Genomic DNA, 25,916 nt, shown 5'->3' on the forward strand with positions numbered 1-25,916 from the left:
AGGTTGTGCCTAATGTTCACATACTTACATATATATATATATATATATATATATATATATATATATATATGTTTGCATGCCACGAATAATAACTTGTTCTTTAAAGTTCAATATTATAAACACTTCGAGTTTTGTTGTTATTTGGTATTAATTTACAGCTTCTCAGTTTTGAGCTGTGGTCCCAAATAGCCACATACAACATGTAAATGAGACACGTAGCTGGACAGCAATACAACTTTACTCATGAACACTGGACCTTGAAGCTTATATAACTTGCACATATCACAAAATATTATTCTTACGTTTTTGTCCAACCATTTTAAAATATAGAAAATATTCTTAGCTCACAGGCCATAGGAAATCAATGGCAGGCCACATTTTACTAGGTCAGTTTACCTAGTGAATAAAACTCACATCTTGTTTGTTGGTTTTGAAATATGTGGTCAGAGACAAGGATATCTTCAAAGTCAAGCTGTTCCAGGCCTAGAGGAGGCAGTTCTATTTGCTGGGCTGATGGACCAAATAGTTCTTCCTTTAGAAAGAAGTGTTGGATAAATATGGAGATCCTCCACAGTCATTGCAGAGGCTGCCATTGTACAGCTCAAAAAACTTGTATGAACTCCTCACTTGTTCCAGTACTTGTATCCATTAGGTCTGCCAAACAAGAGTTAAGACTTGACCCACAAGATAATAATTATAGAAAATGTTAACATAAGCTAAAAAGGCAAGCAACCAGTGCCTTATGTACAGTAAACTTAGCCCAGCTCTTCTCACAACAACCTTGCCACACTTTATTATCCCCCCCAAAAATTGACCTCAAATCCTAATTTTGCTTTTAAAATTTAATTTTCAAAAAATTAAAATGTGTACTTGCAATGGTAAGTACAGATACAAGAAACCTTGAGGTGGTATTGATTGAAGGGGATTATGAAAACAAATTGAAGATGCTGGCTACCAGTCAGAGGAGCAAGGTGGAGAGCAAGGATCATCACATTTTATGAAGGTTATTGGCATGGCTCTAGAATTTTGTTTTGGAAGGAAGATTAGAAGAATAAGAAAGTATTTATTACAGTGTTCAAATTAGATCAATGAATAAAAACAAGTATGTTTACTTGGACAATTGAACTAAAGATATAAGGACCAAAATTGTATGTATATGTTTATGTGTGCATGTTTGTATGCATATTTTAGTTACCAAGAGAGTCTGATAACAAGCCAGATTGCTCTACTCATAATACAAAGAAATTGGAAACAGCCTAGATATCCATGAATGGATGCATGGATAAGGAAAGTTTGGCACATTTTTAGGATGGAACATTTCTCAGCTGTTAAAATTAAATAATGAAATCAATGGATGCATCTAGAAAACAATAAATCTGACAGAAGTGGCTGAGACCCAAAAAGATGAGTATGGTATGCATTTATTTATGTGGATGTCAGCTGTTAAGTCTTTGATAAGGAGGCTACAATCCATTTAATCACACTTGCGGGGTATAGAGCAAAAGGCTAGAGGAGAGGAATAGATCCCACTCAGAAAAGGATGTAGAATAGATAGTTATAGATGGACAAAGGGTGGGGACTGGAAGAGGAGAATCAAATGGGAAGGTGGATGGGAACTAGGAAAAGGGAGAGAATACTGGGAGGGGCAACAGATAAAACTAAGGACCATTTCAGGGGTCTTATGGAAACCTGATAAAGTACAAGATTACTAAAACGCATATGCATCTATGAAAGTGATCTAAATGAATCGCCAAATGAAGAAGGAAGACAGAGCCCCAACATGATATCTCTCATCACCAAAGAAAGCCTTCAGTTCCAGGAACAGGTTGTATCTAATCTCATTCTCATGGGAATTTCCAAACAACCCAGACGATTGGTTGCTTTCCATTAACTGATGGCAAGGTCATATCACTAAAGGCAATATTACACAATTCATAGAATATCGAGAAGTCAAGCTGGTGCCTACCTCAAGCCCTCATTCATCCCTACTGACTAGTGTTCATGGTACTAGATGGTACTCTGCAAAAGAAAAGAGAAAATACCAACCAAGTTTCAAACCCTTTGATTGACATTGGTGACCTGCCTGCTAAAATCAGAGAGTAACCAACTAGTCTCTGGCTGGATTTAAAGCCCTCTCCATGAGATAAAACCTATCCTTGCCACCACCTGAGAAAACTACTTGCCTGAGATAGATAGACCAGTAACCTAGGGGGTTGGGGGGGACAGGTACTACTGTTTTGCTAAAGGAATATAGGAACAAAATGCCATTCAGCTATGCTCACAGATGAATGCCTTGCTCAGCCATTAACAAAGAAGTTTCCTCCTGCAGCAGATGGGAACAAATACAGAGGCCAACAACTGGAAAATGTAGAGAGTGAGAGACCTTGGAATACAAACCCCTAAATGGGATGTCTCCATCAAATCCCGCCCTCAGGACTTAAGGAACCCTATAGAAGAAGAGGTGAAAAGACTGTAAGAGCCAAAGGGAATGGAAGGCTCCAAGGTAAAGGTCTTCTATACACACAGAAATAGAGACTACTATGGCAGGATGAGTAAGGCTGGCACAGGTCTGGGGCAGAAGGGACCTAGCACTGAAAGGGGAGTAAACACAACACCCTGTACCTAACCTAGAAGCTATCTCCAATTGATAATGTCTAGCAAAGGAAAAAAATGGTTTTCTCAACTGAGTCACATTGGGTGTACAAATCACTGCTAAGGCCAGAACCCAAGCACAGAAGTAAGTGGCCAATGCAAAATGAATTAAGTGACATTTTAAGAGGTGTTTTGTATTATTATGCTTTACTGGGACTTCTTTTTCTTCCTTATAAATTCTTTGCAAATATATCATACCTTTGGGTTTTGTGTTTAATTATGTGTTGTATTTATGTGTGTGGGAATATTTTTGTCTCTGTATTTCTAAATAATTCTAGTGCTTTGTCCTTGGCTATTTTTCTTCTGTTTGTTTGTTTTGTTCCTTTATGTTTTGTTTGTTCTGTTTTATAGTATTTTTATTGTTAGATGCCAACTTTTGCTCTAATGAAAGAGAGAAAGAAAGTGTGAGGATTTGGAGGATAGGAGAGTGTAGAAGATCTGGAAAGAGTAGGAGAGGGTAAACTGTTATCTGAACGTATTGTTTCAAAGATTCTATTTTAATTTAAAAAAAACTAAATTTAATACAATTAAGAACAACTTTTGACTCACTAGAGGGCATAGGGAAAGTATTCTAATTAACAAGATCAGAAATGAAACGGGAGACATAACAACAGACCCTGAAGAAATCCAAAACACCATCAGATCCTTCTACATAAGGCTATACTCAACAAAACTGGAGAACCTGAATGAAATGGACAAGTTTCTAGACAGATACCAGGTACCAAAGTTAAATCAAGATCAGGTTAATGATCTAAACAGTCCCATATCCCCTAAAGAAATAGAAGCAGTCATTAATAGTCTCCCAACCAAGCCCAGGACCAGATGGGTTTAGTGCAGAGTTCTATCAAACCTTCAAAGAAGATCTAATCCCAGTTCTTCACAAACTATTCCACAAAATAGAATCAGAAGGTACTCTACCCAACTCATTCTATGAAGCCACAATTACTCTGATACCTAAACCACATAAAGACCCAACAAAAATCTTAGAGAACTTCAGACCAATTTCCCTTATGAATATTGATGCAAAAATCCTCAATAAATTTCTCGCTAACCGAATTCAAGAACACATCAAAACAATCATCCATCCTGACCAAGTAGGTTTCATCCCAGGGATGCAAGGATGGTTCAATATACGAAAATCCATCAATGTAATCCATTATATAAACAAAGTCAAAGACAAAAACCACATAATCATCTCGTTAGATGCTGAAAAAGCATTTTACAAAATCCAACACCCATTCATGATAAAAGTCTTGGAAAGATCAGGAATTCAAGGCACATACCTAACCATGATAAAAGCAATATACAGCAAACCAGTAGCCAACATCAAAGTAAATGGTGAGAAGCTTGAAGCAATCCCTCTAAAATCAGGGACTAGACAAGGCTGCCCACTCTCTCCCTACCTATTCAACATTGTACTTGAAGTCCTAGCCAGAGCAATTAGACAACAAAAGGAGATCAAGGGGATACAAATTGGAAAAGAAGAAGTCAAAATATCGCTTTTTGCAGATGATATGATAGTATACATAAGTGACCCTAAAAATTCCACCAGAGAACTCCTAAGCCTGATAAATAGCTTCGGTGAAGTAGCTGGATATAAAATTAACTCAAGCAAGTCAATGGCCTTTCTGTACACAAAGGGTATTCAGGCAGAGAAGGAAATTAGAGAAACAACACCCTTGTCAATAGTCACAAACAATATAAAATACCTTGGCGTGACTCTAACTAAGGAAGTGAAAGATTTGTATGACAAGAACTTCAAGTCCCTGAAGAAAGAAATTAAAGAAGATCTCAGAAGATGGAAAGACCTCCCATGCTCATGGATTGGCAGGATCAACATTGTAAAAATGGCTATCTTACCAAAAGCAATCTACAGATTCAATGCAATCCCCATCAAAATTCCAACTCAATTCCTCAACGAATTAGAAAGGGCAATCTGCAAATTCATCTGGAACAACAAAAAACCTAGGATAGCAAAAACTCTTCTCAAGGATAAAGGAACCTCTGGTGGAATCACCATGCCTGACCTAAAGCTGTACTACAGAGCAATTGTGATAAAAACTGCATGGTACTGGTATAACGACAGACAAGTAGACCAATGGAACAGAATTGAAGACCCTGAGATCAACCCACATACCTATGGTCACTTGATCTTTGACAAGGGAGCAAAAACCATCCAGTGGAAAAAAGACAGCATTTTCAACAAATGTTGCTGGCATAACTGGCGGTTATCATGTAGAAGAATGCGAATTGATCCATTCCTATCTCCTTTTACCAAGGTCAAATCTAAGTGGATTAAGGAACTCCACATAAAACCAGAGACACTGAAACTTATAGAGGAGAAAGTAGGGAAAAGCCTCAAAGATATGGGTACAGGGGAAAAAATTCCTGAATAGAACAGCAAAGGCTTGTGCTGTAAGATCGAGAATCGATAAATGGGACCTCATAAAGTTGCAAAGCTTCTGCAAAGCAAAAGACACCATCAATAAGACAAAAAAGACCACAAACAGATTGGGAAAGGATCTTTACCTATCCTAAATCAGATAGGGGACTAATATCCAATATATATAAAGAACTCAGAAGGTGGACTCCAGAAAATCAAATAACCCCATTACAAAATGGGGCTCAGAACTGAACAAAGAATTCTCACCTGAGGAATACCAAATGGCAGAGAAGCACCTGAAAAAATGTTCAACATTCTTAATCATCAGGGAAATGCAACTCAAAACAACCCTGAGATTCCACCACACACCAGTCAGAATGGCTAAGATCAAAAATTCAGGTGACAGCAGATGCTGGCAAGGATGTGGAGAAAGAGGAACACTCCTTCATTGTTGGTGGGATTGCAAGCTGGTACAACCACTCTGGAAATCAGTCTGGCAGTTCCTCAGAAAATTGGACATAATACTACCAGAGGATCCAGCAATACCTCTCCTGGGCATATATCCAGAAGATGTTCCAACCGGTAAGAAGGACACATGCTCCACTATGTTCATAGCAGCCTTATTTAGAATAGCCAGAAGCTGGAAAGAACCCAGATGCCCGTCAACAGAGGAATGGATACAGAAAATGTGGTACATTTACACAATGGAGTACTACTCAGCTATTAAAAGGAATGAATTTATGAAATTCCTAGGCAAATGGATGGACCATCCAGAGGGCATCATCCTGAGTGAGGTAACATATTCACAAAGGAACTCACACAATATGTACTCACTGATAAGTGGATATTAGCCCAAAAACTTAGGATACCCAAGATATAAGATACAATTTGTTAAACGCATGAAACTCAAGAAGAACGAAGACCAAAGTGTGGACACTGTGCCCCTTCTTGGAATTGGGAACAAAACACCCATGGCAAGAGTTACAGAGACAAAGTTTGGAGCTGTGAAGAAAGGATGGACCATCTAAAGACTGCCATATCCAGGAATCCATCCAATAATCAGCTTCCAAACGCTGACACCATTGCATACACTAGCAAGATTTTGCTGAAAGGACCCAGATATAGCTGTCTCTTGTGAGACAATGCCGGGGCCTAGCCAACACAGAAGTTGATGCTCACAGTCAGCTATTGGATGGATCACAGGGCCTCCAATGGAGGAGCTAGAGAAAGTACCCATGGAGCTAAAGGGAACTGCAACCCCATAGGTGGAACATTATTATGAACTAACCAGTACCCCAGAGCTCTTGACTCTAGCTGCATATGTATCAAAAGATGGCCTAGTCGGCCATCACTGGAAAGAGAGGCCCATTGGACTTGCCAACTTTATATGCCCCAGTACAGGGGAATGCCAGGGCCAAGGGGTGGGGGTGGGTGGGTGGGGGACTGGGGGGGTAGTGTATTGGGGATTTTTTGGATAGCATTGGAAATGTAATTGAGGAAAATACCTAATTAAAAAAAAAAAGAACAACTTTTGGTGAGTTCAAGAAAAAAGGGCATTTGATGGCCTAGGATATAGAAACTCCTTTTCACGGTTAACTTGCTTTTTACAATAACCTAGGTAGACATTACTAGAAATGAACAGAGGCTTACAAACGATGAGAAGCTTACCTGGGGCCCCAGTCTTAGACAGGGACAAAGGTGGCTTCAATCCCAACTCCTTGTTATTTTTGTTTCCCTACCCTGGCTCTTAGGCAGGAGCCCTCAGGAGGATTAGACTTGGGACCCAGGAGAGAAGTCTGCCTCATAGGTTGATAGTATAGCACATTTCTACAAGCAAAGAATGCTGACTATCTTTCCAGGTAGGGAACATGTGTGTGCTGGTGAAAGGGCCAGCTGCCTCTCTCCTTCCTGTAGTTAACAGTAAAGATGCACACTCCTCCCTCAAACACTGAGCCCACACTCCCCTTGGAAGAGGTAAGTTTGAGAGACAAATGGACAACAGTGGTGGAGGCTGGAGTGGCCAGAGACTCCCATCTTCTTGACAGCTCAGCATCACCCACTTCAACAGCACAGGAGAGAGGGATGGCATGCCCTCTTCATGCTCCCCACTGCCTCTGGGAACCTCGATGGTGGCAATATGCTCTTGTGTCACCACAGGTAATGTAGTGTTCATTGCTTGAGTAGCCATTTTTATCTCTTGAGTGATGTCTGAAAAGGAGGGAAACATTTTAAAGTAGACCAAATTCCTATATATTAAATTCACTATGAAGTTATAAACAGAAAAGGGGCAGCCAGCTCTTATAGAGACTAGAACAACAAAGAGAGCTTGGGAATCATGGACCAGTAAACAATGTTACTATTGCTGCTCAGGGGAGCTGTAGAACAATCTAAGACAGAAATAAAGAAGTTAGTGTAAAAACAAATAAACAAACAAAAAAACCTAGAATAAAATTGAAACAAAATAGGAAGATAGCTCCTGAGCTTCTCAGACATATTTGAATATTAACTGAATCAGTCTGTTGAGAAACAAATTATGCAGAACTATGTCACATTAAAATGTTTCAGAAGTACTTTTGCATATTATTATTCACTTTTGCATACCTAAAAGGTGGAAAGAAAGTTAGCATCTTAAAAATTAACAAACAAATAAAAAAAAATAGTAATTACAATAACCAGTGCTCACCTAGTTTCTGGGTTGGACAGATAAGGTAGTCAGGAGGTGGACTGTGTTAAAGAGGAAGGACAGTAATGCCACTCATGGAAACCTATAACCCAGTGGTCAAGAATGCAGGTCAAAGAGTCAGTTTACTTGTGTCTGAAGTTTGATTCAACTATTCATTAGGTTTGTGATTCATTTTTTTCAAAACTTACTTTATTTTGAGTTCTTAAATGTTTCAACCTACCTTCTACCCCACCAACCAGAGGTAAGGTCATTAGGAAAAAGGGGCTGTGGACCTATTGAGAAGTAGTCTCTTGCAGGCATTTTTTAAATTGAATTTAATTTTAAATTATTTTTTATACTACATATTCCACTCCCCACACCCCCATCCATCCTCTTTCTGCTCTACATCCCACACCTCCTCCCCACTCCACCCCATCTCCACATGGATGTCCCCACCCCCCACCCCACCTGACCTCTAAACTCCCTGGGATCTCCAGTTTCTTGAGGGTTACGTGCATCATCTCTGAATGAACACAGACCTGGAAGACCTCTACTGTATGTGTGTTGGGGGCCTCATATCAGCTAGTGTATGCTGCCTGTTTGGTGGTCCAGTGTTTGAGAGATCTCAGGGGTCCAGATTAGTTAAGACTGCTGGTCCTCCTATAGGATCACCCTTCTCCTCAGCTTCTTTCAGCCTTCCCTAATTCAACAACAGGGGTCAGTTGCTTCTGTCCATTCATTGGGTGCAAACATCTGCATCTAACTCTTTCAGCTGCTTGTTGGGTCTTTCAGAGGGCAGTCATGATGGATTCCTTTTTGTGAGCATTCCATAGCCTCAGTAACAGTGTCAGGCCTTGGGACCTCCCCTTGAACTGGATCCCACTTTGGGCCTGTCTTGAACAATAAACTTCACAAACTGAACAACAAACTTCAGTTTCCTTAGCTACTAAACAAGAACAATAATATTTATCTACTAGCTTTTTCTGTTTTTGAAACAAGCAAACTCTTTATATTCCAAACACAAAGCACAGTACTTTGCACATAGCAGGTTTACAGTAGACATCTTTTTCACAATTATTTTATTGTATGTGTCCATGGAACCCTGAAGAAGATGCTTGGATTCCCTGGAGCCATCTAATGTGGGTGTTGAGAAGCAAACTCAAGACCTCTGCAAGAGGAGTCTGTGATCTCAATCACTGAGCCTGTTCACAGAGCAGTAGGTAAATGAGAGTATTACTGAGAGACTATTTGATCATGAAAATAGCCTATTATTATCCATTTTACCTTTTAGCTTATATCTGAAGAAGCTCCTATAAGCCTTAAAACATAGCAATATGGATTTAATTGTATAAGACACACCCTGGAACAACATGTCTTCATGTTCTAGAAACATGAATCCTGTGGACTGTTGCTAGACAGGCTACATAGTAAAATACTGTCCCAGGTTTTCAAAACAACTTATAAAATATTTTCTGGAAGCATCTATAGAAATTTTCACTTTACAGCTATTTCAGTCTTTAAAAATAAACTAGAAGCTGAGCATGGTAATGCAGAACTATAATTAGGGTACTCAAGAGGTGACAGGAAGAGAATCAGGAGTTCAAAAAGCATCGTAATCTAAACTGCTTGAGGTTCTGTCTCAAAAACCTAAAATGTTAATAGCAATGTAAATTATTTAATATTCTTTTACTGTTTATCAACTGATAATTTTACCATTTTAATTACACACCAACAAAACTTTATAAGCCATGTTACAAATCTGACAGTTTTATTAATAGTCTTCCCTGGACTAGGTCATAAGGTTTGCACATTCTGAAACAATCTGAAGTTGAGTATATACACTTTATGCAGAGCCTTCTGTTCCAGATGATATTATATATCCAACCACATGAAGAAAGAAAAAATATAATTCATCAACAGCAAATCAGTGTCTCCAACTCTTAATATTAAAAGATGTGGAAATTTTGAAATGAAGCAGGTAGATGATGTACATTTCTCCATATATTATTTCTAGATGACTAAATTTTGGAAAGGAAGGTCCTAGAACCTAAGTAGTTAACTCTTCAAGATAAACATCTACCTAGTTTGTTGTGAGCTGTCCAGCAGCTCACATGGACAGGGTACACCTGAGTGGCAGGCCGGCGCTGAAAGAAAGGGAAACTAGGCAAACGAGAAAGAAGTGGAGCCAAGATAATATTCTGATCAAGGCTCAAATGTTTAATGGCGACTGCGCTTATAAAGTGGGGAGGGGAGGCCCATTCCTGCCAATTCATTCTTGGAGCCCAGCTGCAGGTGACCATGGGCAGGATAGGGTGTAATCTTCAGAATAGCTAGGCAGCCTCCCAGCAGGTAGCAGCCACCGTGGCTGAACAATAGAGTGATCTAGGGAGGCTCCACCCTAGATAATCTCCTTAAAGGCAGCAAGGTCCAAGTCTGGCTCAGCCAGCTTCAGGCTTGAGGGAGGTTACAATTTCCTCCCTGTTATTAATATTAAAAAAAAAAGCTAGACTGAGACATAAAATTTATTTATGCTCTATAGTTCTGCCTGATTTCTTTGGGCCTAGTGAACAAACCTGTCTCATTTGGATTCTCTAACTTTTCTCAAGGTAAAACCACCTATTCGCTAGAGCTAGGCCATTGTGTTTGGGTAAGACTGGTTACTGCCTCAAGTAAACACTCTGCAGGCTAGCCCTGAGCTATTCCAGCTTGGTCCTTTGTAATGCTTAATTGGTTACTGAATAGGTAACTTCCTTACTGAATTCCAAGTTTGTCAGCTTCAAGGTCTTTCTAGGAGGTTGGAACATTGACGAAGACTTAGCTATGTCAGAATTCAATCTTAAAAGGCACTTATAATAAGATAATACTAAAAGAAAGCATGTGAATCCATACACCAGACTATCTCAGGGATAGGGTAAGAATATATGGGTTATGAGAATGCCAAAGTTCCAGGAGGTGAGTTTCTGTGAAACTCTTAGCCTCATGAGTGCTTCCAGGCCTCTTGGCCTGCCAAGCAAATTTCACTGGAGTGTGCATAGCATTGCCCCATTCTTATATTTCTCCCAAAGTTCCGGAATGGCCCACCTCGTTGTAGCTACAGATCTCAGGAGTGCTCTAAAGATGAGTGGAAACACAACAATTTGCTAATAAAATAATGCCAATAATAATAGCAAGTAGGATTATATATTGAACCCAATCCAGGGGATTTAATGCACTTAGGTTATGTTTTAAATCTCTGGCCAATTCATCAATGTTCCAAGTGTTCAAGTGACTATTGCTAATATCTGAAATTTCTCCCTTTCTAGCCTTAATATATGCTATGCCCTGCCCTATTGTTAAGACTACTACTTCTAAGACATTAACCTTTGCCTCCAATCTTTTACATGGCTCTGTGGTATATTATTAATAAGCCACGGCCTCTTGGCATGTACTTCTGTCTAGATTGATATGATTCCGAAATCAGGGTGCCCATCTTAGACTGTCCAGCCCTCATAGAAAACCTTATTCCCAAATCAGACCAAAAGTCACAATATGTACTTAGAATGCTTCTTGAATGAAGATTAATAACTGCCACCTGTGCTGTTGGAGGTGGAGATGCATACCTGCTGCAGTCAGGCTAAAGGGCATTGACTGACCTGCTTGAAAAACAAAGTCGAGACAGTGAGAACCGACAGTACAAAAACTTCTTTGGGAAAGTCCAGGTACTTCCTTCAATTGCAAATTAGCAACGATCAGGCTTAGACTTAGAGCTCCCGGTGTGGGGGAGGTGACTTTGAGAATTGCAGAAAGGCTGCAGCTTCTCTGGGAGTGGAGGCTGTGCTCCAAATTAACTAAATTGGCTAAAGAGGATTTTTAGCCATAATCAAGGTTAAAGTCATACTTACTAGAAGATTCAGGATTGGTGTCCAGTTGACAAACTAATCTCTCAGGCAACCATCGCAATCTGTCTTCTTTTTGTGAAAAAAACATAGACCAAGCTCCTTCCCCAAATTAGGACCAGGAGGTCTGGACCCTTCCATTTGTTAGTTAATGGGTCCCGCCACTTTACCATGGCATAAGAACTAGAAGTAACTGGATGCCAGTGGTGATACACTGCAGACTAACCTTTAACATCAGTTTGCAAAAAATTTAGAACAAATAAAGCAAAAGCAAGATGTGCCTTTGGTGACCTTGGGGGATATAACTGCCCTTGTTTTGTTTTTAAAAGCCATTTTTTTTAAAGTGTGATGAGCACGGTCAACAATTCCTTGTCCCATGGGGTTATAAGGATTTCCAGTTTTATGTTAGATGCCAAATTTTTTACAAAATGAAGTAAAATTTTTGCTAGAATAGGATGGCCCATTATCTGTCTTAATAAGTTTAGGCAATTCCATGGCATTAAAGGCTTGTAGGCAATGATCAATTACATTTTTGGAGGCTTCTCCAGTGTGCAGAGAAGCAAAAAGAAATCCTGAACAAGTATCAATACAAACATGTATATATTTTAATTTTTCAAATTCTGTATAATGAGTTACATTCATTTGCCAAATATGATTAGGCATAAAGATCTCATGGATTAACTCCTAAATGTGGCACTGGAGATAATGTAATACATTTAGGACATTGTTTTACAATCATTCTTGCCTGCTCCTTAGTGATCTTATGTCAGAACCTTAAGGTATGCCTAGAGAGATGAAGTTTTTCATGATCACGTTTGGCCAAAGCAACAGGATCTGAAATTAAGTTTTCTCCTATTAGAGCTCTGTCAATGTAATCATTGCCTTCAACTAAAGGTCCAGGAAGACCAGAGTGAGATCGTATGTGGCCAATATGGAACAGGTGTTTTCAGGCAAGCATGATGTTTTGCAATTGTGAAATCAGGGATCCTGCTGACATATTAAAGTTAAATGTACCATAGGTCTCCAATAAGGGTACCGATTGTGCAACATATAAACTATCAGTAAAAATATTAAAAGCCTCATGCACAGACTGAAAGACATTCAGTACTGCTGTTAATTATGCTAATTGAGCTTAGAGGCCAGGAGTCTTTATGATTACCTGTTGATTATTTATAAGAAATCCAGCTCGCCCTTTAGAGGAGCCATCAGTCAACACCAGAACAGCATTGTATAAGGGTTGTAAAGAGGTCCTATTAGGAACTATCACCTCATGTACATTCAAAAATTATATCAACCTATCTTGAGGGTAGTGGCTGTCTACAGTTCTGTTAAACCCTATTTGAGCAAGAAACCAATCTGTACTGTGCTTTTTCAGCCAAGTGTCTTGACTTATGCTGTAAGGCTGAACAATAATATCTGGCTCTTTGCCAAAATAAGTTAGTGCCTGCTTCCTTCCAAGGATAATCATCTGAGCTACTGCTTCATAATATGGCAAGATATTACGTTTATGAGAAATCCTCGAATGTATCCGCATTAGAGGAGACTTTTGCCATAACAATCCTGTAGGCCCATGAATCATATTAAAAATTAGCAGATGTAAAGGCAAAGAGTAATCTATATAAGTGACAAATTGCTCTTCAATTGCTTTTTCCACTTGTTGTAAGGCCAGCAATCCTTCTGAGGTTAAGGATCTAGGGGAGGTTGGATCAGAACTCCCTTTAAGAATATCAAATAAAGGTTTCAACTCACCTGTAGTAAGCTTTAAATAGGGGCGAAGCCAATTAATATCACCTAACAATTATTGAAAATCATTCAAAGTCCTTAAGTTGTCTCTGCAAATAACTATCTTCTGGGGAAAAACAGCTTGATTAGTAAGTCTAAAGCCCAAATAATTATAAGGATCCTGAGTTTGTATCTTTTCAGGAGCTATCTATAATCCTTTCTCAGCTAAAGCTTTTTGTAAATCTCTATAACACAAAAGCAAATCCTGGGGGTCTTTTCCCGCCATCAAAACATCATCTGTGAAATGAATGATATAAATCATAGGCCATTGTTGTCTCACAGGCTGAATGGCTTGTGCCACAAACTTTTGGCATAAGGTAGGACTATTAGCCATGCCCTGTGGGAGAACTGTCCATTGATATATTTTCATTGGTTACTTAAAATTTATAGAAGGAACACTAAAAGCAAATATTTCACAATCCTTTGGATGCAAAGCAATAGTAAAGAAACAATCTTTCAGATCTATCACAATTTTATAATATCCTTTAGGAATGGCTACTGGGGATGGAAGCCCAGGTTGTAAAGGTCCCATAGGTTTCATTAACCTTTCTTAGATATTGTAACAATCTCCATTTACCAGAATTTTTCTTGATAATGAAAATTGGTGTATTCCAAGGGGACTGAGATTCTACTAAATTTCCTGCCTCTAGTTGCTCCTGCATTAGCGAAGAAGTGGCTTCTATTTTTTCTTTAGGTAAAGACCACTGATCCACCCACACCGGAATATCATTAAGCCATTGAATTTTATCGGTGTGGGATGCAGGCAAGATAGTGGCCATTACTGAAAATACTCCAAACCTCTTGTGTTAGAGTGAGGTTTAGGATTTTCAAAAGTCTTAATGCCTTGTCCCTTCTTTTTTAGCCCATGACCAGGCAAAAGTCCCTGTCTGAGCATCTGCTTAGTCACCATCTCATTAGGACTGTACATTATAACACTCATCTGTGACAAGAGATCGTTTCCCCACAGAGTTACAGGCAAATTTGACATAACATACGGCTGAATTTGTCCTGATTTTCCTTCCCCATCTTTCCAGGTTAGCAATTTGGAGCTTCGTTTTGGGTTACTAGCGTAACCAATTCCTTGAAGGTGAGTAAGTGTATCAGTCAAAGGCCAAGTTGTGGGCCAATCCTGTTCTCTAATAATTGTTACATCAGCTCCAGTATCTATCAATCCTTCAAAGCTTTTTCCATTAATGTCAATTGAAGGTTAGGTCTCAGATTAGTAATAGATTGGACCCAATTCACATCAGAGGAATCAAAACGACCTTGTCCTCTCTCATTCTTAACAAATCTGGACAGTGGTGGATGTAGAGGAATTAAAACAAGTTGAGCAATTCTTTGATTAGGGGGTACAGCTATAACACCATGAGGGGAAGCAGCTATGATTTTAATTTCTCCCTCATAATCATTATTTATAACACCTGGATAAATCTGCAGGCCTCTTACAATAGAGCTGCTTCGTCCTAAAAGAAATCCACAAGTTTCTACAGGTAGAGGTCCAAAGACTCTGGTAGGCAGAGTTTGGACTCCCACATCTGGGGTTAATTTTGAGTGGGTGGTGGAACAGAGGTCCAATCATGCACCTCCTCGTTTTGCCCTGACAAGTTAAAAAACTGATCTCTTTGGCTGGGCAGCAGGTTCAGGGCCCCATAAGCTGTTTTCTGTAAGTCAGGACCTGGGGCTGGCCCCTCCTCTTTTTCCCAGCAACAGACAGCCCAGAGTGCCTGGCTTGGATTTGCACACCTTAGCCCAATGTTTGCCCTTCCTGCACCGGGGACAAATTCCTAGGGCACGGCCTGCTTTCCCACTCTTGGCACCTTTGTTCTTAGGACAATCACTTTTAAAATGACCCAAACTTCCACACTTAAAACATGCATTATTCCCTCATTTCCTTGAGAACATTGCTTGTACGGCGGTCCCTTGCAAAGCAGCGCCGAAAGCCAAACCCTGATTATATGCTGGCCTGATTTCTGCACAAAGACAGACATATCCCGCTAGATCTGTTTGTCCTTTGAGCAGTTAGATAGCGGCACGACCCATTGTGTTAGCGTTCTCATAAGCCAATTGCATAATGAAAGGACTTCCCTTGTCAGATTTTCCAAGGATTCTACTAGCTGCTATTAATACCCTATCCACAAAGTTCTGGTAAGGCTCATCAGGACTCTGCAGAATGCTGGCTAAACTTCCACAAACATCCCCTCAAACCCATAACTGTCCCCAAGTGTGGTGGTACACTCCAACAGAAAAACCAATCTGATTAGCCTGGCCCTCATATGGACCTTCTCCCAGAAGCATGTTGCTATCCCAGTCTGGATTACCGTTCTGAGCATTTAAAGCGGCAGCTTTCTTACTGACGACTCGCCATTCGGCACCCAAAGCAAGAAATCTCCTCCTGACAGGATAGCCTTACATAGAATCTTCCAATCTAGGGGGTTTAAGTGTAACTCCATGACCGTATCCAGGAAGACTTGTGTGAAAGGGGCTGAAGGACCGTATTGCACAACAGCTGTTTTTAACTCCTTTATCAACTTGAAATCCAAAGTCTGGTAATGTGTGACTCTAGTATCTTACTGGTCAATTACTTTGATGACAGGAAAGTCTAGCATATCAGATGTATCCTGTCCTCACCCACGAGCCTGACTCACAGCTCTTCCTGGTGGCGCTTGGTACATTTCAGAAGAGTTACTCCTTCCTGTATCTGACATCCTTTTTAGCTCCTGAAGCTCATTAGTCAATTTCTGCAGCCTAACTTCAAACTCTAATTTGTTTAGTTGTGTGTCCCTATGAGTAGCATCTCCCACAGTGGAGGCTATAGGTGGAGTGGGAAACTTGCAAGGAGGCCAATCCTCCTCAGGATATTTGGCTGCTCCTCTTTCTGAGTGATCTTCTTTGTCTAAAATTAGCTCATCATCAGAGTCTCTATATCTATCAAATTTAGAGTTGAGAGGACCATTTTCTGAGAAGACCCTCTCTGAAAGATGCTCTTCCTGAGATTGATCAAGCTCTGCCTGGGTACTGTCTAACCCCTGTGAGATCACCTTTTCAATAGCATCGTTTACAAGCGCCCAGAGGCAAAGGGTGAAATTATCTGCCTGAGTGATTTTCAAGGCTTTTCCAATTTTCTGCCAGGTTCTGATAGCTAAAGTTTCTTCTTCCTTGAACCATGGGCAACAAGAATCTATCCTATCTAAAAGATTTTCTAACAATTGTACTTTTAGCCCTACTCCTCTTGCTCGAAGCAACTCTTGAAAACTGAGAACAATCGCCTGATTCATTTCTTTTTTAAACCCTTTTCCTCTCCCCTGAGGCAGCTTTTAAAATCTACGGACAACCACCTAATCAGTTCCTAGTTCCGATAATTCCGCTGCAGACGCAAGTGAACTCAGCACTGGGTTAGCACCGAATCCAAACTTTCCATGCCTGTAGCAACCCTTTAAGAAAATGAAGTTTTAAACTAGCGCTAGAATGTGTACTTGTCGCTTCAGTGTCTGATATGACCCTTTTCTTTTTCTTCTCGTGGAGCTCCACACAAAACAGCGTTCCTTCAGCATCTTCCTGAACTTCTTCAGGTCCCAGTCCCAGCGCCAGATTGTTGCGAGCTGTCCAGCGGCTCACATGGACAGAGTATACCTGAGTGGCAGGCCTGTGCTGAAAGAAAGGGAAACTAGGTGGACAAGAGAGAAGTGAAGCCAAGATAATATTCTGATCAAGGCCCAAATGTTTAAGGGCGACTGCACTTATAAAGGGGGAGGGGAGGCCCATTCCTGCCAATTCATTCTTGGAGCCCAGTTGCAGGTGACCACGTGCAGGATAGGGTGTAGTCTCCAGAATAGCTAGGCAGCCTCCCAGCAGGTAGCAGCGACAATGGCTGAACAATAGAGTGATCTAGGGAGGCTCCACCCTAGATAATCTCCTTAGTGGCAGCAAGGTCGAGGACTGGCTCAGCTAGCTTCAGGTTTGAGGGAGGTTACACTAGTTATTTTTGGTAAGAAATGTCAAAGATATGCACACATTTTGCAACAACATCTAAATAAGTATAATACATTATTGTTACATTATTTAAAATATAGCTGTTTCTTTCATATTTTCAAATGTATTAATATATTTTCATGATAAAACAATTGAAAAATGTCTAACTACAGTGGTTACAATGCTATTGATAAATTGTCTGAGTCCATTTCTTCTGGGTGCAGTCCCACAGAAAATTCTAAAGCATCTCTGGCACCTACCCAGGAGACATATGCAGTAAGTATCAACAAAAACAACTAAAATCATCTGCAAACACTGTCAAGTGTACAAAGGAGAGTTGGGGTATGTACAAATTGCTCCCAGGTGAAGACATTGACTTCTGAGAGGGATATAATTGTTATGGAATATACATGATTTACTTTACTATTTCTGCCTTTGATTAAATCTTGAGTAAATCTTTCTAAGTCACTATTAAAAAATAGAACCACATGAACAGGATCATAGCATTACTGTTACCTGAGAGGTTTCGCTCAGCAATTGATGGGAACAGATGCAGAAACCCACAGACAAACAGTAGGAGGAGCTCAGGGAGTCTTATGGAAGAGTCAAGGGGAGGATTGAGGATCTGAGGGACACCACAAGAAGGCATACAGAGCCAACTAACCTGGGCCAGTGAGGGCTCATAAAGACAGAACCACCAACCAAAAAGCATGAATGGTCTGGACCTAGACCCCTACACATTTGTAGCAGATATGCAGCTTGGATTTCATGTGGGTCCCATAACAATTGGACCAGGGACTGTCTCTGCTTCTGTTGCTTGCCTTTGGATCCCTTTATCCTAGCTGAGCTGCCTTGCTGGCCTCAATGGAAGAAGATGTGCTTAGTCCTACCATAACTTGATATGCCAGGGGAGGTTGGTACCCAAGGTGTGGGAGTCTCCCCTTAACTGAGGAGAAAGAAAGGGGGAATGGAATGAAAGGGGTCCAAGGGTGGGACTGAGAAGAGAGGAGGGATGGAAGATCAGGATGTCAAGTGAATGAATGAATGAATGAATGAATACATAAACAAACCAAAGCCAAATATGTCCACACATATCTGTGACCCTACCAGTAAGGAGACAGATGAAAGAGGACAGTCATGAGTATGAAGTCAAGAGGACAAGTCAAGGCAAGTCAGAACTACAGTGGGATCCTATCTCAAAACCAAAATAAACAAAATAAAACCAGCCAGGCACAGTGACTCACATCTGCAGTCCTAGCAGATAGGGGCAAAGGCAGGAACACAGTAAATTCAAAGAATCCTTTTAAGATTCCATCTCAAAAAATTTCAAATATAACTACTTTTTTTTTTCATAGCTGAGGATCAAATCCAGGGGCACTCTACCACTGAGCTAAATCCCCAACCCCATTTAAAAAAAAAAAAAGATCCAAACTGACAGTTTCCAAATCAATCAAACTTTGGATATGCTTTATTTATGGTTGTTTTAATTTTTTACTGTCTTTTCATACATTTTAACACATTTCCTGCTTCCTGCTGTAGCACAGACTCATTTTGAGAGGTAGAAACTGCAGTTTCTGAGGAGAGCTGGGTCCTGTCCCCCTGGGTGAAGGCTCTGAAGCCTCCTGCACTTGGGAACAGCTTCATGGTGGAAACTTCAGGGTCTTCTGCCAGAATCATGGGAGTGAAGGAAATTTGATGGGTCAAGATTGGTCTTGAAAGACCAACAACGTGAGGACTCCCCCACGTTCTGACTCAGGAGAGGCGACACCCCAAAATTACCCACAAGAAACGATCTTGCTGCAAATTGCAAGAGGATTTTTATTCAAGAGCACTCTTGGGCCCATGGTCATACACCACGCAGGGGTAGAGGACCGTGGCGCCCCGAGTAGCTGAGTAACGGGGTATTTAAAGGAAGAAACCACAACTCAAGGAAGTGGGGAGGGCGTTGTTGGAAAATACCAAAGGTACCAGTTAAGAGTCACAAGGAAGTGCAAAGTCACAAGTGTTACAAGGACTACCTGGTAATTGTTCCGGTTAACTCTCAACACAGTTTCTAAGAGCCCCTAACAAAAGCACATTTGTATAGTGGGTTCCAGCGTAGTTCAGGGTGACTTTCCTTGAATGAACACTCTTTGAACCCAGGAAGCAGGTGGGTGAAGGAATATCAAGGTATGATTAGCATACCTTGGAGCAATGAGTCACAAAGGTCACATTCCCAAGCCTTGACCTAAAGGCCAAGAATTTTGTTTTTACTTTGTTATACTTTCAGTCTCATCCCCCAGTGCAATCACCAGGGCTGCTTCCAAGGCTAGTTCTCCTCTCAGGAGTTCTGGAGCCACCTTTATAACTGCTGTGGAAGGGGGCCTCTCCTCAGTCCCCTCAAAACTCTCATAGGTCCCATGTGGTGGCTTTGTTCTCACTTGAGTCCCTACATTGTCTCCTGGATCTGGGCCTCCCCCGACTTATGCTCTCAAATTTGGTGTCATCCCACTCCTCACTGAAGACAAAAGAGACTGGGCCAGCTGTTCTGACACTCACTGTGACCTTTGGGCCCCTAAAAATGCTGCTGGATGTTGGCTCATTAGTCAGGACATTATTGGGGATTGTCACCAAATACTTGGTGGTAGTGCTCTGGCCATCATCAGCTGCCATCTCTGAAGGTCTCTCCCTGTCAGGCTCCGTGTCTCTTGTAGAATCAACACCAGGAAAGACAGTAGTTCCCATGGCTGCATCTGCTTTGATTATCTCATGTTCTTTGGTATTTATAGAGAAAGAAGGTGAATTTCCTAAGCTAAATGCTTCCTGACTTTTAGCTGCAAATAACTGGTTATCTAAATAATCCAGAGAACCATGTGTTACATCTGTGACTGCTTCTACAATAGGCTGGGTACTCAAACTGTTATAGGGTCCCTCCTGGTCAGGATTCAGAGAAGCAGGTGAAGATACAGCAGCAGTTAACATGGACTTGGAAAGGCTGTGCTCAGTAGACATTCTTTCAAGCTGGCTGGGGCCATGCTCTTGTTCACTGGCTGAGACCACAAGCTCACTGGAAGAGTAAACACCAGGGCTGGTAGGATGCAGAAGCCCAGCTCCTGGAAGATGGCTCTCTTTGTTGACTGAGAATACTTTATGTAATGGTATCACTGAAGGTCCTTCAGATAGTACCATTGGAGCTTCAGAGGACATCTGCTGCAGCATGTACTTTGGAGCAAAGGAGATGTTTTCTTGGTCATCTGTGTTCATCTTCTGGGACTGCTCTTTCTCTGCATATTCTTGTGCGGTCTCCCTCCTTTCCACCTTTGGGAAAGCTTGGCATCCTGTAGCCAAGGTGAGGAAGAGAATGCTACAGAAAGCCACACAGGTGGGCATCAGAGTTGGTCTGCTCATAGTGGATGGGAAAAACAGGTTGAAGGAGCTGACAATTCCAGTAATTGAGTCCTATGGGCAAACAAAGCATGTCACACTGTTATATGGATGTAAATAAGCTACTTTAAGTTAAACCAGGCATGCGATGACCTCCTTGCCTGCCTCACAGGAAAAGGAGGTAGGAGACGGTTGTTCTACTTCTTTGTACCCTTGAAACTGTTTTCTTTTCCCTGTTAAAATCTCCAGGTGATTCCAGCTCCTTTTCTCCACTTTTTGAAACAACATCTGAACTTTAAAAGAAACTGATGATGGCCTGTAGGAATGGCAGCAGCAAGCCGCATGCCACTCAGAGGAATTAGCAGATAACCTTCAAATCCCTCCATCTCTCAGGCTCAGTGCAGGTCCCCATCACTACTCTTAGGAGTTTAGCATCAAACTATGGGAGCTGTATGACACCAGAAAATATGGAAGAAAAGTCAGACCACAGTCATGTTGAGGCTAATATTATTAACCCTAAATAAACCCTATAGCGATGTTTTTTAGTCTCTGGCCTTTGCTTTCTTTCCTCTACACTACACTGCCTATGTGGCCAAGTGCCCAGGAGAGAGGAAATACTGAGCAGAGCTTGGCAGAAAAGCCAGATTGTCTTTAGGCTGCTCTGCAGGGAGAAGGGAAGAGGGAAAATGTCACTGTTTATGAGCATCTGTGTCTCAGGTTAAACTATCTCAGACATTAGAATACTTGGGGAACAGAGGGAAGTTATTCTCTTACTTTCTGTTCACATTGCATTTTTGGTGCTATTCTCTCTGTGTCTCTCCATGCTCGTTAGTTCTCACAGACTCTAACCACATTCCTAACAGATAGCAGATATTGGCTCCACCTACTTTAAAAAGTATTCCTTAGGGAGCTAATCAATACCACTTTGTCTGTCACTTGCTATCAAGGAACCCTGCTGTCTTCTGCTGTTGTCTGAATAATTTGCTGAATTTCTCCCAGCAGTGGGCAGATAAGCTGTTCTGCCAAGCATTATCTTTGACAATCTTAAATAGACACAGTCCAGGATCTCCTTCTTTGTCACTCTGGCATATTCAATCTTCAAGGACCATAAAAAGCAATGTTAAAAAAAATACAACTCTAGCCATAGACTTATGTGTGAAATTTTCTAAATATTTACTTGGTGAATGTGTTCCCAAATGAGATAAAGGGCATCATTGATTCACATGGAGAGGTGTGGATAAGGAGACCCTTACTAAGCCATGATTCATGTCACCACCATCGACACCATATGAATTCTATTTAATTCTAAGTGTGGTCTCTAAAACAACAGAGACCTGAGAGCAGTTTGAAAGACTTGAATATCATGCAATAAAAAACCATGTCCCCACAGTTCCAACATGCATGTCCCTCAAACTACAATGAGCAGTTTAAAATATCTGTAGAATCAGTCAATTGTGGACTATATGTTTTTTAACCTAAAGTCATTTTTCACATTTTCAGTATAGAATCCTGTCCTGATCAGTTTCCAGCAAGTAGTTGTTTCCATGTCAGGCAGTTTTTTTCCAATGACACAATTAAACACTGTATTTCTGTCCTTTGTGGACCATGAACCTCATTTGCCTAGCAAGATCTCTACTAGTTGACCTTTGCACGGAGCCTAAAAGAAGTTTCACAGACTTTGTTCATTATCTGTAAGTAAATTCAATATGAAGAAAAAGAGATTGACCACATATATCTTAACTGAAAAATGAGTTTTTATATTAGAGAATAAACTTAGACTACCCTTGAAGGACTTCTTTACATTAAATTTCAACTTGCACATTCCAGTGCAATGCATGCCCCCCCACATACACACACACAGTGGCCCACATCTTTATTGACAGCACTAGAGAGGCAAAGATAGGCATATTGCTCTGAGTTTCAAAACAACCTCATCTATATACGTTTTTGGCCAGTCTGGACTATGTAGCAAAACCCTATCTCAAGGAGAAAGATAGAGGGGGGTGGAGAAGAACAGACAAAGAAACAAACAAAGAAACAAAGACAAAAAGACAAAAAGAAAAGGGGAAAACACTAAGAAAGGAAATCTTGATATCTTCATACAATTTGAAAGATAACTTTAAAACTACCGAATAGGATGAAGTAGCACACCTGATATTCACAAGGGAAATTTTGTCTTAGGAGATGTGTTCATTTTCCTCATTTCTACTATGAACGTGCATTGAGCATAAAAGCACTTCTATAGTGACAAATGACCATAGGCTGAAGGTCCAGCAACAAAGATCCACTATGTGCAGTCAGGAGCCTCTCAAGAAGACAAAGGCAAATCCACATTGCCCTAGTAGGCTCTGTTGCTGTAGCTACCTTAGACTTGGTGAGCCTTGGGGAGTTTTGCAATCAATATTAAGGCAGCTGCGTAAGTGTGTAGTTCATTAGTACAGCCGATGTCACAAATGCTACTGTATCCATAAGAGCAAAGCAGGCTGGCTTTATAACTGAACAGTAGGAGCAGCATTCTGACTCTATGAAACCTTCCTTTTTTGTTTTTCAAAACAAGGTTTCTCTGTATAGCCCTGGATGTCCTGGAACTCACTTTGTAGACCAGGCTGGCCTCAAACTCAGAAATCTGCCACCTGCCTCTGCCTCCCGAGTGCTGGGCCAGGCCTGCGGACTCTGAGTCTTTCTGAATGATGCGCTAAGGATTTGCTGCCTCCAGGGCTGCAGCTCCCTGCCCAGAAGATGCTTAACTGAGAGAGACACACTGGAGCTCAATAGACAACTTGATGCCAAGGATAAACACAAAAAATGGGGAAAGGCATGCAATTTCTGACCGTGTGTATTGGTCTTCAGTGAAGAGCTCTAGAAATCTGTGGGTGGCTTCAAACCTTGCCTTGTAAGTTACCTCTCAGTCTACACAGGAGCTCTGAAAAGTATTACAATCCCTTGTGAGTTGAAGATTCAGGAGTGCAGTTGGTTCAATAATTTTAGGCAGGGATATCCATGCCCATCATCCTTGAGCTTTTCAGGGACTCAGTTTCCCCTTTTCATTCTCTTAATTGTAAAGAGGTATCAGTATCTGGAATCTGAGTTCTAGAACAGATCTCACAGCATTTTCCCTCAATTCTGGTTCTTATGATCTTCTTTCTTCATGATGGTCATTTTAATCCCAGGTGCATGTGAGTGTATGCATGCGTGCGTGCGTGCATGCGTGTGTGTGTGTGTGTGTGTGTGTGTGTGTGTGTGTGTGTGTGTGTGTGTGTGTGATTTGTAAGCACTTGCCCACCTTTGGTTCCCACACTTTTTACTGTGCACAAATATTCACTGTCACCATATTCCTCCCACTTCCCTTCAGAACAGCTTTGTATATTTGAATGGTAGCCAAGAAATGTTTTTTGAATGGAATATGATTAAATTTAATTGATGGATGAAATCTGTACTCTATGTGTGTTCAACTTAATATATAATGCATTGATGGTGACCAGGTCTCCTGCCAGATCAGTCACACCCAACTATATTATGTTTCAGCATTTTCTTTTAAAGTCAAGGAAAATCAGGTTATGTTTTCTCATTATATAAAGTTCTATAGTACGGTAAGGTCCCAGCTAGTACACAAAATTGGGCCAGCTAAACCAAAATTCTGGTAATTAATAGGCCTAATGAAAACAACCTGAATGGTGTATAATACACGCAGAGTTCCAAGAGAAATAGAAGAGATGGCAAGATACACTTCTGTTCCCTCACATCCACAGCCTGATCCAACCACAAACTATCTAGTCAGAACTTTGACATCTTCTTGTCTCTGATTATGTATCCCCTGTAAGACAGAAATGCAGAATGCCACTAGCTAGACAAACTTGGCACTCCAATGCTTTTTTCTTTCAAAATAGCTCTTTCTCACAGTAAACTTCTCTCCTTCATACAGCAAATTATGTCAGCTGAGCCAGAGATATCAAACAATCTCTTCTGAAACTCATTTAGAAATCCGTTACCCTCAGTGGTCAGCCCTACTTTTTTTTCTTTAATTTTTTTTATTAGATATTTTCTTTCTTTACATTTCAAGTGTTATCCCTTTTCCTCATTTCCATTCCAAAAACCCCTCTATCCCATCCCCCCATCCCCATGCTCACTAACCCACTCACTCCCACTTCCCTGTCCTGGCATTCCCCTACACTGGGGCAGAAAGCCTTCACAAAACCAAATGCCACTCCTCTAATTGGTGTCCTACAAGGCCATCCTTTGCTACATATGTGGCTGGAGGTTTGAGTCCCTCCATGTGCACTCTTTGGTTGGTGGTTTAGTCCCTGGGATCTCTGTGGGTACTGATTGGTTCATATTGTTGTTTGTAGGCTGCAAACCCCTTCAGCTCCTTGTGGCCTTTCTCTAGCTCCTCCATTGGGGACCTTGTGCCCAGACCAATGGATGGCTGTGAGCATCCACTTCTGTATTTGTCAGGCACTGGCAGAGCCTCTCAAGAGACAGGTCTATCAGGCTCCTGTCAGTAAGCACTTGTTGGCATCCACAGTAGTGTCTGGGTTTGAGAACTGTATATGAGATGGATTCCCAGGTGGGACAGTCACCGGATGGCCTTTCCTTCAGTTTCTGCTCCAAACACTGACTCTGTAGCTCCCCCCCATGGGTAATTTGATCCCCCTTCTAAGAAGGACCTAAGTATCCACATTGTGGTCTTCCTTCTTCTTGAGCTTCATGTGGTCTGTGAATTGTATCCTGAGTATTCTGAACTTCTTGGCTAATATCCACTTATCAGTGAGTGCATACCATGTGTGTTCTTTTGTGATTGGGTTACCTCACTCAGGCTGATGTTTTCTAGTTCCATCCATTTGCCAAAGAGCTTAATGAACTCATCATTTTTTTAATAGCTGAGTAGTATTTCATTGTGTAAATAAATGTACCACATTTTCTGTGCCCATTCCTCTGTTGAGGGACATCTGGGTTCTTTCCAGCTTCTGGCTATTATAAATAAGGCTGCTATGAACATAGTGGAGTGTGTGTCCTTATAACATCTTCTGGGTATATGCCCAGGAGTAGTATAGCTGGGTCCTCAGGTAGTACTACGTCCAATTTTTTGAGGAACTGCCACTACTTTAAACCTCTCTAGCTGATACAGTTTATCTCAAAAGCTGCTGGTAGCACATGGCTGTGATATAGATCTGCTCTCCCCAACCTCAACATACAAAAACTGTAGAACAAGAAAAGTATTCTTTGCACATAA

General features: G+C 40.9%; 1 pseudogene; it reads right to left on the reverse strand.

Moving 5' to 3' along the window:
* Positions 1–382: 382 nt before the first annotated feature.
* Positions 383–25,916, reverse strand: part of LOC110309706 (armadillo-like helical domain-containing protein 4) — a 30,723-nt pseudogene continuing 5,189 nt past the window's right edge.

The sequence above is a fragment of the Mus caroli genome, unplaced genomic scaffold (assembly GCF_978045245.1).
Source record: "Mus caroli unplaced genomic scaffold, Mus_caroli_1 scaffold_12, whole genome shotgun sequence".
Taxonomy (NCBI): Eukaryota; Metazoa; Chordata; class Mammalia; order Rodentia; family Muridae; genus Mus; species Mus caroli.